At 38.7% G+C, this 14,101-nt stretch overlaps 1 protein-coding gene across 1 annotated transcript in view; it reads right to left on the bottom strand.

Annotated features, from left to right (window-relative positions):
- LOC140317791 (FERM and PDZ domain-containing protein 4-like) overlaps positions 1–13,734 on the bottom strand; it is a 63,597-nt gene extending 49,863 nt beyond the window's left edge. Inside the window, exon 1 of the mRNA XM_072395297.1 lies at positions 13,559–13,734. The gene's annotated coding sequence lies outside the window, so the exon portion shown is untranslated. The remainder of the gene's footprint in view (positions 1–13,558) is intronic.
- Positions 13,735–14,101: the final 367 nt, after the last annotated feature.

The raw sequence follows: 14,101 nt of genomic DNA, 5'->3' as shown, positions 1-14,101 counted from the left end.
AGATGTCACAGAGTGGTCTTTTTGTGCAGAAGTGCTCGGCAAACGTTATCTTACATTTATATGAGGCTTTGTCTCTCGCAGTTAATCAGACGAAGGGCTTAGAGTCTTTTTAGTACAAACTTCATGCCTCTATTTCTTTGCCTTTGCTGCAAGAAAACTTTGCAGGAGACACAAAAAGGGGATTTCATACTAATAGACTTTAACCAGATACCCTCTTCATCTGACTAATTCACATTGATTAAGCTTCACACTGCTTCAAATTAACTTTGGAATACATTTCTAAACTTAATGAGGGCAGTGGATTTTGCGGATCATCGCTTGCACAGAAAGCGCATTAGGGAAGGATTTCTTAATGGCCTGTATAAATACTACGAATAACTACAGTGAGCAAAAGCAGTCACAGTGTTCAGTTGGTCAGCTGAATATCTAAATATTATAAATCTGTGCATTCAAACTGAAGATGTCAGCCTTGCAACTATTTTATTAGGGACACATAACACTAATTAGCCATAACATTAAAACCACTGAAACTTAAAGTTAGTAACACTGCTCCTCTTATTACAATGCAATGTTCTGCTGGGAAAGAGAATCAATTCATTGGGAACTGAACAATGGGAATTAAGGCTAAATCCATGAACCCTGTCACAATCTTCGGCCCAGATGATCTACTGCTAATGTCCCAGAACCAGACACTTTCAGAACATCCCCAAAAGTACCTCGGCCATGCCCTGACCGGTTAGACTGGCAAGTGGTCTTAATGAAGTTAAAGTAGCAGCCAGGTACTGCTGAACACTTGATTAATCAATCATCAGCAAGCGGGACCGTTTATAGAGCAGAGGTTTTGGCAGTTGATGGTCTGGAGCACGTTTGTGTTAACACAATGCAAGAAGGTAAGAAAGGCAATTTCTTAGAGAAGCAATTATTGCTGTTCATCAGTCTGGGAAGAGTTCTAAGCCTATTTCGAAACAATTTAGTCCACCATTGTATTGTGAGAAAGATTGTTTCACGAATAGAAACAATTTAAGACTGTTGCCAATCTTTTTAGAAGTGGATATCTCAGGAAGTCCACCCAGAACAAAAGGGTTGCCAGCAGAAAGCCTCTTCTCTCTAAAAAGGCTATGGCAGGATAGCTTAGGTCTGTAAAGACAAAACTTCTGGAAGAATGTTCATTGGACTAGATCAGCACATGCAGCTGACTAGAGCATGGTGGTGTAGGGTTGATGATTTGTTTGTTTAGCAGCCACAAGACCTGGAGACTTTGCAGTCTTTGAGTTGACTATGAACATCCTCAGCGTGCTAATGTATTGTGGAATCAAATATGAGTCCATCTGTCTGACAGCTAAAGCCTGGTTGAAGCTGGGTCATGGCTCAAGACGATGACACCAAACAGAGCAGCAAATCTACAACAGAATGGCTGCAAAAGAAAAGAATCAAGATCAAAGTGTCACAGTGACCTCCAACCTGACTGAAATGGTTGGGACTTTATTAGAAACATCAATGAAGTAAAAAAAAAAAAACTCAATAAAGCTTTTATGTGTGTATATATATATTTTAGAAAACATCATTCTGTGTAAATTTATGTACATGTGTGCGTGTGTGTGTGTGTCTGTGTATGTCTATGTGGGACTTGTGGTTTGAGGAATTGGATGGGTAGAGTGGAGTATTTTCAATTTTTATTTTATCAGCTATGTAAAGCACTGTGTGAGATGTAAAAGGAAATTGCAATAATCAGTTATGCACCCCATGAAAAATAAGTAGATATTTGTAGATTCATAAAACCCCCAAAAAAATGCTTTTGAGGAAGTTGGATCTAGACAGATGGACGACAGCACAAGGCAGTTATTCATGCATTTCGGAGTGCTATTTATGTGAGGACATGTTCCGCATAATACCACATTTAGTATGTCCAATTACATTAAATGTTCGTACTGGGCTGCATCTTTCCCTCAGGGTTGTAGAAATCCAGTTATGGGAAGGTTGGGGGCTCCTAAGCGTTCTCTATTTTTCTGAAAGAGTGAATCCATTAACATTTCAAGTTAGTCTCTTCTAAAGAGAATGAATGTACCCCCACACAATCATAGTGTTAGTAAAGCTTTTCTGTTTGTAAGTATGCATCTGTGTATGCGTGTTTTTTATAGTAATAACTCCTTGTGGGCGGCTCCAGCTTTAAGTACACATACAACATGTTGTATGCATGCCACAGCAACAGACCTACAACCCCTGAAACAGTCTGCGACTGAAAATAAAGTCACGTCTATGTGATTTTCAAAACTACTCAGTTACATAAGCTATCAGTCTAATTTAAACAGATTCTTACATATCAGCGTCCAACTACAAATCTGAGCTGTTTGTTGAACTCATGTTTGTTCATAAGTGTGCTGTGCTGACAGCAGAATCTAACAGGACTTTGCACAAAGAAGCATAAAAATCTGTAGGTGAATCATAGTCTGTGGCTGTACTGTTAGCAGAATATTAATTCTCACCATATTTACAACTTAATGCACAAAAAGCCTTGTAGCAAAATAAATATATCGTAGCTTAAAGACTGTGCTACTTTTTTAATCACTGGCCAAGACAAGCAGTGAATATATATGTAAATAGAGGAATGGATTGAAATTCTGTCTTCTAGAAGTTATGTTTAGAACCAATTTACAAGAGCAAATATGCGTCAATGGGAAATGCAAAACAGGATCACAATATATCCATTAACATAATGAAAAAATGTTAATATATTTCGCAAGACACCAAGATTCTCACACTGAAGTTATCAGTAAAATGTTAAAATCCATATTTGTTTTCCACAAAGTCATCTAGTAATGCGTTATTATATCTAATTGCAATGACAAAAGCATCATTAAAGGCTTTAGTTTTAGTTTTTTTTTTTCCCGGCTGTGATGGGGTTTAGTAAAACAGCCACACTGATGTGAAACCACATTGTTATTGAACTTTTACTAAAAAACCCTGTTTTACCATGTTATCCACAACCAGCTTCAAGGATCTTTATGTAGAGAGAAATGAAAAAGTGAACATTTTACTGAAATTAAGGAGTGCCCACTTTCTGAGCAGGTATGAGGAAAAAAAACAAAAAAAACAAAGAGAAAAGGAATACAACGATAAACAGAAATTAAACTACAATACGCTGTGTTTGCTGGTCACAACCTGAAGTGCGGAATTCAAAGAAATACAAGTGTGGGTAAGAATCTCAGTATAAGATGTGAATAAGTTAAAATAAAGAGGATGTTATTTAAAAAAAAAGCATCATGGGCTTTAACTGTACAACAGTGGTCAACATCTCTGTAAACCTTACCAAGATCAGGTTAAGACAACGAAGCCCGATGAAACTTTCACTCTCAAAAGGGATCCTTCAGGAATTCCCAAATGTTGAGACCAGGGGTACAGTTGCATAGTAAAAAAAAAAAGACCTCATGTCTTTTCCTGCACAATTTTGATATACTTGAAAGAAAATTAATCAAGTTGAGGAAAGATGCAACGGTAAATTCATAAAAGAAGACAGATATGATGTGAGATGTTACCACCAAGATGGCAACACAAAACACACAAAATATAGCAACATGTTATGGGCTTATATTTATTTACATACAATTGCAAGGATTTGGCAAATAATACAAACCGAGAAGGGATGATTGGATGAGTGGATGCAGATGAGAAAGGAGCACAGGGAGCAGGTGGAAACATGGAGTTAAGACAAAGGCAACTGAAGACATCTACGAAATGATGACAGGTAGCACAGAAAACCACTCTGAAACAGACTAAAGCAAAGACTAAATGCAACATACAAGACAGAAGGCCCCACAAACTAAAGCAAGAACTTAAGCAGATGTAAACTAAATGTGCAACAGGAGCTGAACAAAGGCAAAGGACACCTACAAACCAGGAATAACCCGATAAAATCAGAGGAACATGATAAAAATGAGACATCAACCCCAGAAACCAAAAGACAAAGCAAAACTAAACAAAATGATGATTTCACCCCGCTGTTCTGCAGAATTAAAGCACCTCCAGTGGGCCAGCAGTGGAAGTAACGAAAAAAAAAGGGTTTGCCGGGTGTGCATATAAGGAAGATCTGTCACAGCAAAACATACTGTTCTAGGGACAAACATTGCCATCTCTAATTTGAAAACACACACTAGAGCTGTGCTATGCCGGCTCTGTTAGTCTGTGTGAATGACCAAAGACAAGTAACGTCAGCAAAACAAATTAACATGTCCCTGCTGATCTGTAGGACCCACCACATTGATTGTCATCAGATCTAAATCCCTCCGTAGTGGTCTGTATAAGACGTTCAGTGGTCTGACCAACACATAACTTGAAGTCTTGAATTTTAATATGACTGTGATTTTGAAAATCTAACAAGAACCCAGCAGTCTAACAAGGGAAGGACGAGGATGGCAAGACAAGCTAAGAGCTCAAAACTGTCATCAGGTTTTGATCTCAGACAGACAAAATTCAGTATATGACATTTATATTTTCCAACTGATATCCACTTCACACCATTTACAAACATAAGGACAACATTACTAATAGAGAAATTTCAGGGTCTTTGATTTGCCCATGAGCAGTATAGACTATCTCATCCGCACTTCTTATCCTTAAGTTTTACATAGAGTCAGCAAACAGTGTGCGTAAAATTAAAGCTCTATATTCTATTGTCCGTGATTCTGAAGATGAGAAGAGAAAAATGGATAGTCATATCTTGAATAGTATAACAACCTTAAAAACTAGGAATGTAATGACTGGGCATCATCTGGGCAGTACGTTTAAGATAGTCTCAAAGTCCTTACACTCGGAACTGTGGTGACAGTAAACTGAAGTGTTGCTATTTTGTAGTTTCTTTCTGTTCTACATGTTTCATTTTGAAAAAAACCCCAAAACAATACTTCAGTGATTATGTTAATGGTTCTGTTAATTTTCACATGCAAACCTCACGTATACACATCTGCGTGTTTCATTTTCAGACCTTTGAAGTGAAGCAAGGTATTATGAGGAAAGGTTTTATCTTTGGATTGCACTGCTTCAGGGAGTGAGCAGCGTGCACATCAAAGAACCCTTCAAATCTCAACAGAAAGACACTAACAGAAGATTGAGAGGAATCCTGAGACTTATTTGCACCAACAAATCAGAGGTACCAGGAGAGATTCTCTCAGTTTTCCCTATCATTAGCTGCCTTCTTCCGAATCAACAATGTTTAAACATCACAGAAATCATTTTTCAGAGTTTAGCATTGTTGGCACCAATTTTTCATAATTCTGGCTTTGCCGTATATCATGGCACACTTTAATTATGAGTGTAACGGGTGTATTTGTTTAATCAGTTAGCAGAATACAGACAGCAAACAATGAGCCAAGTGCTGAGTGAATTCAGTCATTTAATTACCTAAATAAAACAACAGGAGGGCAAATCTAATAAATACAGATGCTATCTTGGCTATTTTCTTTTATTAAGCAACATTTTATGAGAAGCGTCAAGGTGAGAAGAAACAACCCGTAATTTGTACTACTAAAACCCAAACAGAAGACAGTATTTGTCCTTTCACTCCACATCAATCACTTGATTTTTAGATTCAAGCTTACATTGGGCTCCAGTCCCTGTACTCTATTTTAGCAGCCTGTACAGAAGAAAAGCCAGTTCAGTGTGAGGATATAAACAGAGCACAGCGTTGTTGTCTGGGTCAAATGCAGTTTTCATTATAAACCACTGTAAATACTTAACAGTCCTGACATGGGGAAGTAATACAGTTACCCATTAATCAAGTGCAGTTTTACAGTATAATCAATAGAATGTTGCTACAGATCCTGTAATAGCTACATTGGTCCACAGTGGAAGGAGTTGGAGATTTACAATAGTCTCAAAAATGACTAAAATTTCAAGGCTACAAAATCATTACACACCTCTGTTTACCTTTAGAAATTGTGGCTATCTTGTTTTGCATACCTGTGGACTGCCCCATCTGACCCTTTCTACAGTTCTTTCACATTTTAAAGATACACTACTTTGCTATCTCTCACAATCGGAAAGGTTTGGGACTAAAATAAAAATGATAATAACAATACAAGGATAACCTTGAGTCTAAAAAAGGATCATGCTTAGGTTTAAAAATTAAAAAGTGTGATTTTAGGGTTTACCATTATGTCAAGTAAAATGCAGCCTCAAACGAAACAATACACAACATAAAACATTGACCTTTGATTTAACAATATGTTTTTGCACTGTGCATAAATATACTTATTATACATTATGGAGGGAAAACTGGGTCATGTTATACATAATCATGTGATAACTACATTTTGTATTGCCCTTGTAATGGATCGATAATGCCCAAAATCCAGTGTTTATTATAAGCAATGGTCAAAACATACTGTCAATAGGCAGGCAAAAAGCAAAAATCTAAACCAGTCCAGAAAATCCCAAAAGCAGACAGGTTTTCCAAAGGGCAGGCTGACTGACCAGAACATCGGAAAATGGTGAGAACCCAAAACATGACACCTTTAAGCCTTTCAGAAAATTGATTTCTCCCCTTGAATGAGAAGCCCAGTTGAGAAATTTGCTTGCAATCCCGACGGAGAATGTGAATCACTTTGTAGAACATGAATCTTTCCGGCATGGCAGAAAATACTGTAAGGTCCTCTGTTCACAAGCTTACACGTTTAATTTAACCTCCATTTTATGACACCAGGGGACTGTTGTTGAGTGAATCATTTTTTTTTTTTGGGTGCTGTTTTTGTGTTTGTGCTTTACTGAAATTACAGACATGTTATCATAGGATGAAACACTGTAGGGAAAAAGAAAGAGAGCTTTTTTCTCCATATATATAGTTGAAGTTTCTCTTTAAACAGGAGGTTGTTTTGCTTAAAACAGAGCAAATATCTGCTGAGAAATACCTCTGCTCATATCTTCTTGTTGCAGTTTACATATCACATGCTGTATGTTTGATCCTTTGAACACAGAGGATCAAACATCCATCTCACGAACACCCAAGAGGTTTGAAATCTTCAGTACTAGGACCAGACAGAAAATAGTGTATTTTATTCCAGACTTGTCAGAAGTGCTGCCTTGCGACTCAAGCAGCAGGGGGGGTCACTGAGGGCCTTGATTCAGAGGAATCTGAGAGAGCTTCTGCCTCTGCTGCTGATGTGTTGGTTCCACTTCACAGAGCCACATCTGAATTGAGTGTGATTCAGCGTTGTGTCTGAAAGCTCGTTAGCAAATGCCCCACATTCATTTATGATCAGTACTAACAAATGCATCTTTAGAGCTTCCATCTATCTGAAAGCTCAAATATCTGCTGATTCGTGGGCTATGTCTAGTAAGACAAGGTGGTTTTATACGATATGTCGGATGACGGTGACTATATATTATTCTTAAATATTGAATAAATATTCAAAATCAGCTGTCAAACTGTACTCTCCTGAACTGTGCACATTGTTTTCTCCTTTTTGAGGAGAGAAATAAACATCATCAATCATCTTTTACTCCATATCCTTGTTGTTGCCTCCAGTCTGTTTCTCTAACTTGCATGAAAATTAAGGAAAATACTGGGTTTTTATGTTGATGAGAAACTCTCTTCCACACACTATGTGAAGACAGCTGGAAAAATACACAGAAGAGGGGAAAATGATTACAATTGTTTTGGTACATGTGTAAAATAAAAAATAAAAAAAATACAATAAACATGAAATAACATTTGTATAGAACCAAAGCTCCATTTAATACCCAGAAACTCTGTTTCCCAAATGTGGATTTAAACTAGTCCCATATTAAGACCTTGTGTCAGTAGAGTTATCCCTTAAATATTTATTTCAGTCAAGTACCAAGCTTAATCCATGTCTGGGAACCTGGTTGAATAAGGTAAGACTGCAACCATGCTAAGTCTCTGAGATGAATTTTCTAGTGACTTGTCCCTGAACTACAGTATACCACCATTGTATTTAGACATCATGTAAACTAGATTTTATGAAGAGGAAGTAACAACACAAGAGAAGAAGAGATGTGGAGGATTGAAGGAGAGCAAAAGACAGAAAGAGAAATCCATTAAAATCTTTTTAAATATTCAGTAAATAAATCTGTTTTCAAGTATGTGTCCCATTTCTCTGGTGAAAATCCTACTATGCTGAAAGATTTAGTTCATTCTAGATTTCCACATGTGTCCGGAGAGAAAAACTGATGGCTCTTTACTGGTCGACCTCTCTGATGTCCTCACTTCCCGCAAGCACCATTTCTACCCACCACTTTCTGCTCTGTATACAGCCTCTCCTCTTACTTATTTTCTAAAACTGTCCTCACCTGCAAAGAGAGGTTTCTACACAGGACACAAATCTATTCCATCTATCATCGCTGTTGATAAATGAAAAGTGCCAGCAAAAGCAAACACAACAATGTAATATCCTCAGGTGAAAGAGAATTGGGGCGCTGCCTGAAAGTCTGCAGCCATCTCTTTTCTTTGTTTAGCTGCAGAAACACATTTGTGCAGACAGGCACAAGGTGGTTTGGATGGGCGTTTTATGCCCAACCATTGTTATTTTGCTAAGCATATTTTGTAACATCCTTTGGAAGACCATGGTGACAGAGACAGGAAAATAAAACCACAGTTAATTAAGCAATTAGCTTCCGCTGCTCAGCTACAGCATGCTTGTACCATAAAAAAAAGAAATAAACAAAGTTATTAGTAATGATTGTGCCTTCACTTTGTGGGTATGTGTGCTTCTTTGAGTAAATCATGCAAAGATATACAGCTAATGTGTGTGTGAAAATGCAAATATGTCCCCAAAGAGTGTACATAGCTACCAAACCATTCATGTCCCTGAGCATTTTCATCAGACTGTTTTTGCCCCATGATGCATACGCAGCCCTTAAGTGTTGACCTTAAGAGCTTTTCCAGCAAGAGCAAAGTGAGATTTCATTCCTTAATGGTTTATCTTGATTCTTGCAACTATTTCCTGCTGCATGTGCTGTCAGTTAAAGAGGAGTGCATCAACATGTATGGCTCCGAAACAAACACAACATCACTGAGAAAAATGTGGTTAAGAACAAGACATTAGAGCCCATGCTCTAGCTGAAAGAAACTGAAATTCATTTTTATGTCGGAAGTGCCACATAATGATGTATGGTAATGTTCAAATGTCAGAACCCTGAGGTAGCATTGGTAATTATGATCCAAGTATGGAGGAAAATGATTCTCGCAGAAAGACAAAGTTCGTGCAGAGGTGAGGTCGGGGTGGATGGATGAGTCAGCAAACATTAACAGGAAAGTCAGCTGTGCTGTGTTTTGTGATAAGGCTTCACACCTGGGAATTTTTCAGATTGGACCTGCCTCATTAGTACCTGAAGCAATATTCCAACCAATACTGCACAGTGCTTTATTTTAATGCAGAGATTTTTCTGGTCCAGGCTGCAGCCGTGGTGTGAGTATGTTTTCAGGCTAGGAACTGCTTGGAGCTGAATGCTAATGTTAAAGTGTAGCTGCATTCATGTGGAAAGGATTTCAGGATACACTATCAAACCCACTGTGGCTAAAAGCCAGCAACATCGCGCACACACGATATGTTTTACAATGCAGTGTTTGAAAAGTGGTTGTTGTTTTTGCATTTTCTGCAGATTATCACTATGTGTATATATTTTGTACCCTTTTCCTCAGTTGATAGTTTGGGATCCTGGCCAATTTAAGTAATGACTTCTCACTGCACTGCTCTCCTGCAGAGCGCATTGCATGATTCTCAGAAATCTGCTGGCTCAGAAGACCAATTAATATGCCTGTCATTGCTCACATATTTATCACTTCAGCAACACTTCCACTTTATTATTGTGGTTGTTTTTATCTGTCTTGTGTACGTGTCTCATGTCTGGTCTCCTGCTTGGTTAGATTGGCCCTCAAATACAGCACCAGAAACAGCTGGTTGTCAGGGGTGACCACAAGAAAAAGACTGTGAGCGTGTCACACAGGAAGGTGGAGTATTTACTTTACCATCCTGCTAAACTAAAAATGAAAGAAAGAATGATTGATCTAGCTGCCTGTCTGTCAGTCGGTCTATGGAACTAAATATAAATGTTGTATCAGTGTTAGCATTCAACCAGTGCTTGTCCTTGCTTGACCAAAAATCAATCCATCCATTAGCCATATCGTCTTATCTTGTTCATGGGCTAATCTCGAGAGCTGAAGCCTAGCCCAATGCAATTGGGCGAAAAGCTGAATACAGATCAGAGAGACCAGCTATGCTCATCCTCACACCGACAGCTACATTAAGAGTCGCCAGTTAACTTATCGAGCATGTGACACTGTGATAAACACTCGTCCAGATTTAAAACCATACTCTATATTTGCCATAATTGAATCATAACTGCAACATTGTTTAGAAAAATAAAGAATCTTATTTTTGATAGTTGTACAGTCAAATATATTAATATTTTCATATCATAGTTTATCAAACACTAGTGTAAAAGACATAGGCAATAAATATGACAAAATGTAAGAATTAACAGGTTAGACACTTTATAAAAGAAAATTGAAAAAGGCAGTAAATATGGATGAAATTGCAATAAAAAGTCATGGATATTTAAAACACAGAATGAGCTTTTGAAAATAAGTAACACACACAGGGATCAAATTATTAGATAAAAGCGCTTTAAAAAAGGTTTGTTTTTGGCTTTGTCTTAAAAGCATAGAGCCTGCCAGTATTTAGCACAAAGACAGGGAGCTGATAGAAAAGACTGGAGCTTGAAAGCTGAAAGGTCTAAATTATATTCTAAGTTTTATAGTAAGCCAAGGCAGAGAGGCTGAAACAGGTGAAATGTCATCCCTCTAGGCGAGAATTTTCAGAAGAATGGCCACAGCATTTTGGATCAACGGAAATATGTTAAGGGAATTGTTAGGACATGCTGCAAAAAGTCATTGCAATAGTCCAGACTATGAGATAAACCAGTTCTATCAAGTCAAATTCATCTCACTGAAATCCATTGAATTGCATCTTCATTACCACGTTAAACTTAAAATGGCTGATAAATGATCCTGGTGTGTGCCCAGTAAACAGCTACAGTACAGTTTAACCTGATATCATTTCATGACTACATTTTCTACCTCCAGGATACATCTGTACATGGCAGATGTCATTTATTAGGCTAAATGCAATTAAAGTAAACAAATTTCACCAAATGCAACAGAGATCAACGGCATGAGGCAGAAGCTACATCAGAACTGAGCGTGCACAGACATGGAATCTTCTTGTTTGCAAGATCTATTCATTGGTCTTTCCATCAGATTAAATGACAGTCACAGAAACATAAAATATCTCTAGCCCCATCCTTCAATATCAAGTGGCTTTAATTCCTTGACTGGAATGAATTTGTCCAATATGAAGAATGAGATCAATGCTTAGTTTGAAAATTAGCTCTAACGGGGAAAGCAGTCAGTGTAAGTGTGCCTATCTTAGTGCATCTCAACAAGTGCTAATCGTACATCTTGAAACAGAGCTATACACTACTGCTTAGCAATTGGTACAAAATGTGGATAAGATGGAAATCATGTACTTTCCCCTCTCATGTTCTCTGCTGTAATTGTTATCTGTATCTATCTGTAGGTTTTATTTAAGGCCAGCTCTGTTTTCATACTGTGCTCTTATGTGTGTCTGCAGAGCTACCAGCCTGTTCCAACTCGTTCTCCTTACATGTGCATAAGACCTCGCCACCTTGATGCTGATTGGATTTTGGAAGCATGTCTAGGCTTGGCATTTACTGATGGCAGTCATGGTATTCTGGCCATATCAATGAACCTTACTATGAGAAGTTGGCAAGTTTATGAGCTTGGGCAAGGGCTGCACCACAAATTGTGTTAATTTGTTCTACCCTGCAACCTTGGGGCTGTTCAGCTCTCTCTCTAATGACTAAGCAGAAGTTGACAGAGAAGATAAAATAGCAGCTGCCTCTAAAAGCACAATATTCAGCGAGATCACAGAAATATTTTTGGGATAGTGATGTGCTTTTAATCATATCTTATATATTTTGGAACTCAGAATATCAATTATTGAATAAAAAAAACAAAGCCAAATTCAAATTCTTGACACTATTTATTAAAAGTCACAAAAACTCCCACCATCAACCTACACATGGATTTCTGCAAAATACCTCCTAATCACCCTCACACATCCACTCCATCAAACATGCATTTAGATAGATCTTGCAGTATAGCTTTTAAAATAAACGTCTAAATCAACATCCCTTAAACAAAAACACTGATATTTCTTGGCATGTTTGGAATGCTCTGCCTCTGGAATTAATAATGGCCTTGGTGAGAAAGCTCTCTTCTTGTCTGTCAGCCAGTCTGCCTTAGTGTTTTCATTCCCTTCATTTGCCTCTATCCAGTGTTTCTATAACTTGCCCACCCATATGATGAGATCAGGGGAGCCTGGTCATCTAAGTAATGGATTTCTTTTTGTTGATTCCTCCTGGGTCCAGGGCCCTGTGTTCAGTGATGTATGCTCCATGCGACGGCACTGGACAGCTCATCTCTTTGAGCCACGGGCACCTCTGCATAAGCATGTTTACCCAGAACCAATCTCTGACTACTCTTTGGGCCTGCTGCTGCCATGATCATTGACATCCACAGAGAAAGTAAAGCACCATAACCATTTAAAAGTCATGGAACTTTAGAATAAACATACCCTCATTTCAAAGTTTGTAAACTGACATCGTCGCTTTTTTTTAGGGGTAGCAACTTAAATGTATCAAGGATGCAGTAACATTTTACTTACAGTAACATGGTGCATTTTTATTTGCATCCTCTGTATAAACCTCTCACAGGTCCAACATGTGTTTTCTCTGTCTGCAACTGTCAGTTTAATTATGCAGCAAATCATGGTTTAATTTTTGCCCACAGGTTTCTACCTCAACTTTCATCCTTCTTGGCTTGCTCTAGCACCACATGTATACCCATGGGCTATTCCAGCTCTCCAACTTCAATGAGCACCATTTCTGCAAAGTCCCCCAGAGCTTTTATTTTCACATTTCCTCAATAGAAGCTCTTGCAGCTACACAGCCACATCGTGAAATAAAGTCTTTAGACTTTAATCTGAAACTGGCCAAATACATAAAGGGGAAATAAGATAGAAATTACCAGTGAAAAAGAACATGTCCCTCTAATGAATTATATCAAATATCACTGACTTTCAGTCACCATACATTCTTTTCTTCTTTCTCCTCTGTCCTACTACCTCCTTTTTGTTCTGTCTTCATTCCTACTGACATTCCCCAGACACATGATGGATATCAGAGCATGTCCTCCAGGAGACATATTCCATTATCATGCTGCCATAGCGTTCATCCACACATCCATCTCCTTTCTAATCAATGACCATGTAGCACAGTAGTCATGCACACACATGACACACTGTAAAACCTTCAGTGAATAATCAAACAATTGTTGAACACAGATGAGAATCAAAGAAATGCTGGGATCTATCTCTCAGGAGACACAATAACGATTCCTTCACATCTGAGCAAATCAGTATGGATAGAAATCCAACAGAGAAGCCCCAGTAGTGCTGCCTCTTACCTGCGTGTATCTGTGGTGGTCCTCCTCTCAAGCTGTGCTTGTTGAAGACCCTTGGTCTACACAGCTGTGCCCTCCTATATGGGCATGCATCTGTATGGCAGATCAGAGATCTTCTGTCTATCTGTCAGTGTGGAGAAGAGGAAGGATCAAGGATCAGAGAGTCCTTCCAGACGGCAACCTCCATCTAGTGCATCTCCTTGTGTCTCCTACTTACCCGGGTCATTCCAGCCAGCCCCTCATCAACCGCAGAGCCAGGGAGCGAGCATTCAGCGGGGATGGGAGGTGCTTAGAGGACTGGAACGGAGATGGAACGGCAGGCAGAGCAGCTCCTCCTTCTACATGTCTGACTGCAGTCAGTGGACATGCTACAGCTGGAGTCTCTGTCCTCCTCCTGTTCTGTCCCTGCACGTGTGTGAGTGCGTACGTGTGTGTGTGTTTGCAAGTCAGTGCCGGCTCCTCTCTGTGCTGTATGTGGAAACAGAGTCTATTCCCTCACTGTCAATGCTGCCGGCAGCTCCGAGATGCTGAGGCTGTGTGAGAGAG

Source organism: Leuresthes tenuis, unplaced genomic scaffold (assembly GCF_036924035.1).
Source record: "Leuresthes tenuis unplaced genomic scaffold, fLeuTen1.0.hap1 SCAF_11, whole genome shotgun sequence".
Lineage (NCBI taxonomy): Eukaryota > Metazoa > Chordata > Actinopteri > Atheriniformes > Atherinopsidae > Leuresthes > Leuresthes tenuis.
The sequence above is the reverse complement of the archived record's forward strand: the minus strand, read 5'-3'. Positions and strand labels throughout refer to the sequence as shown.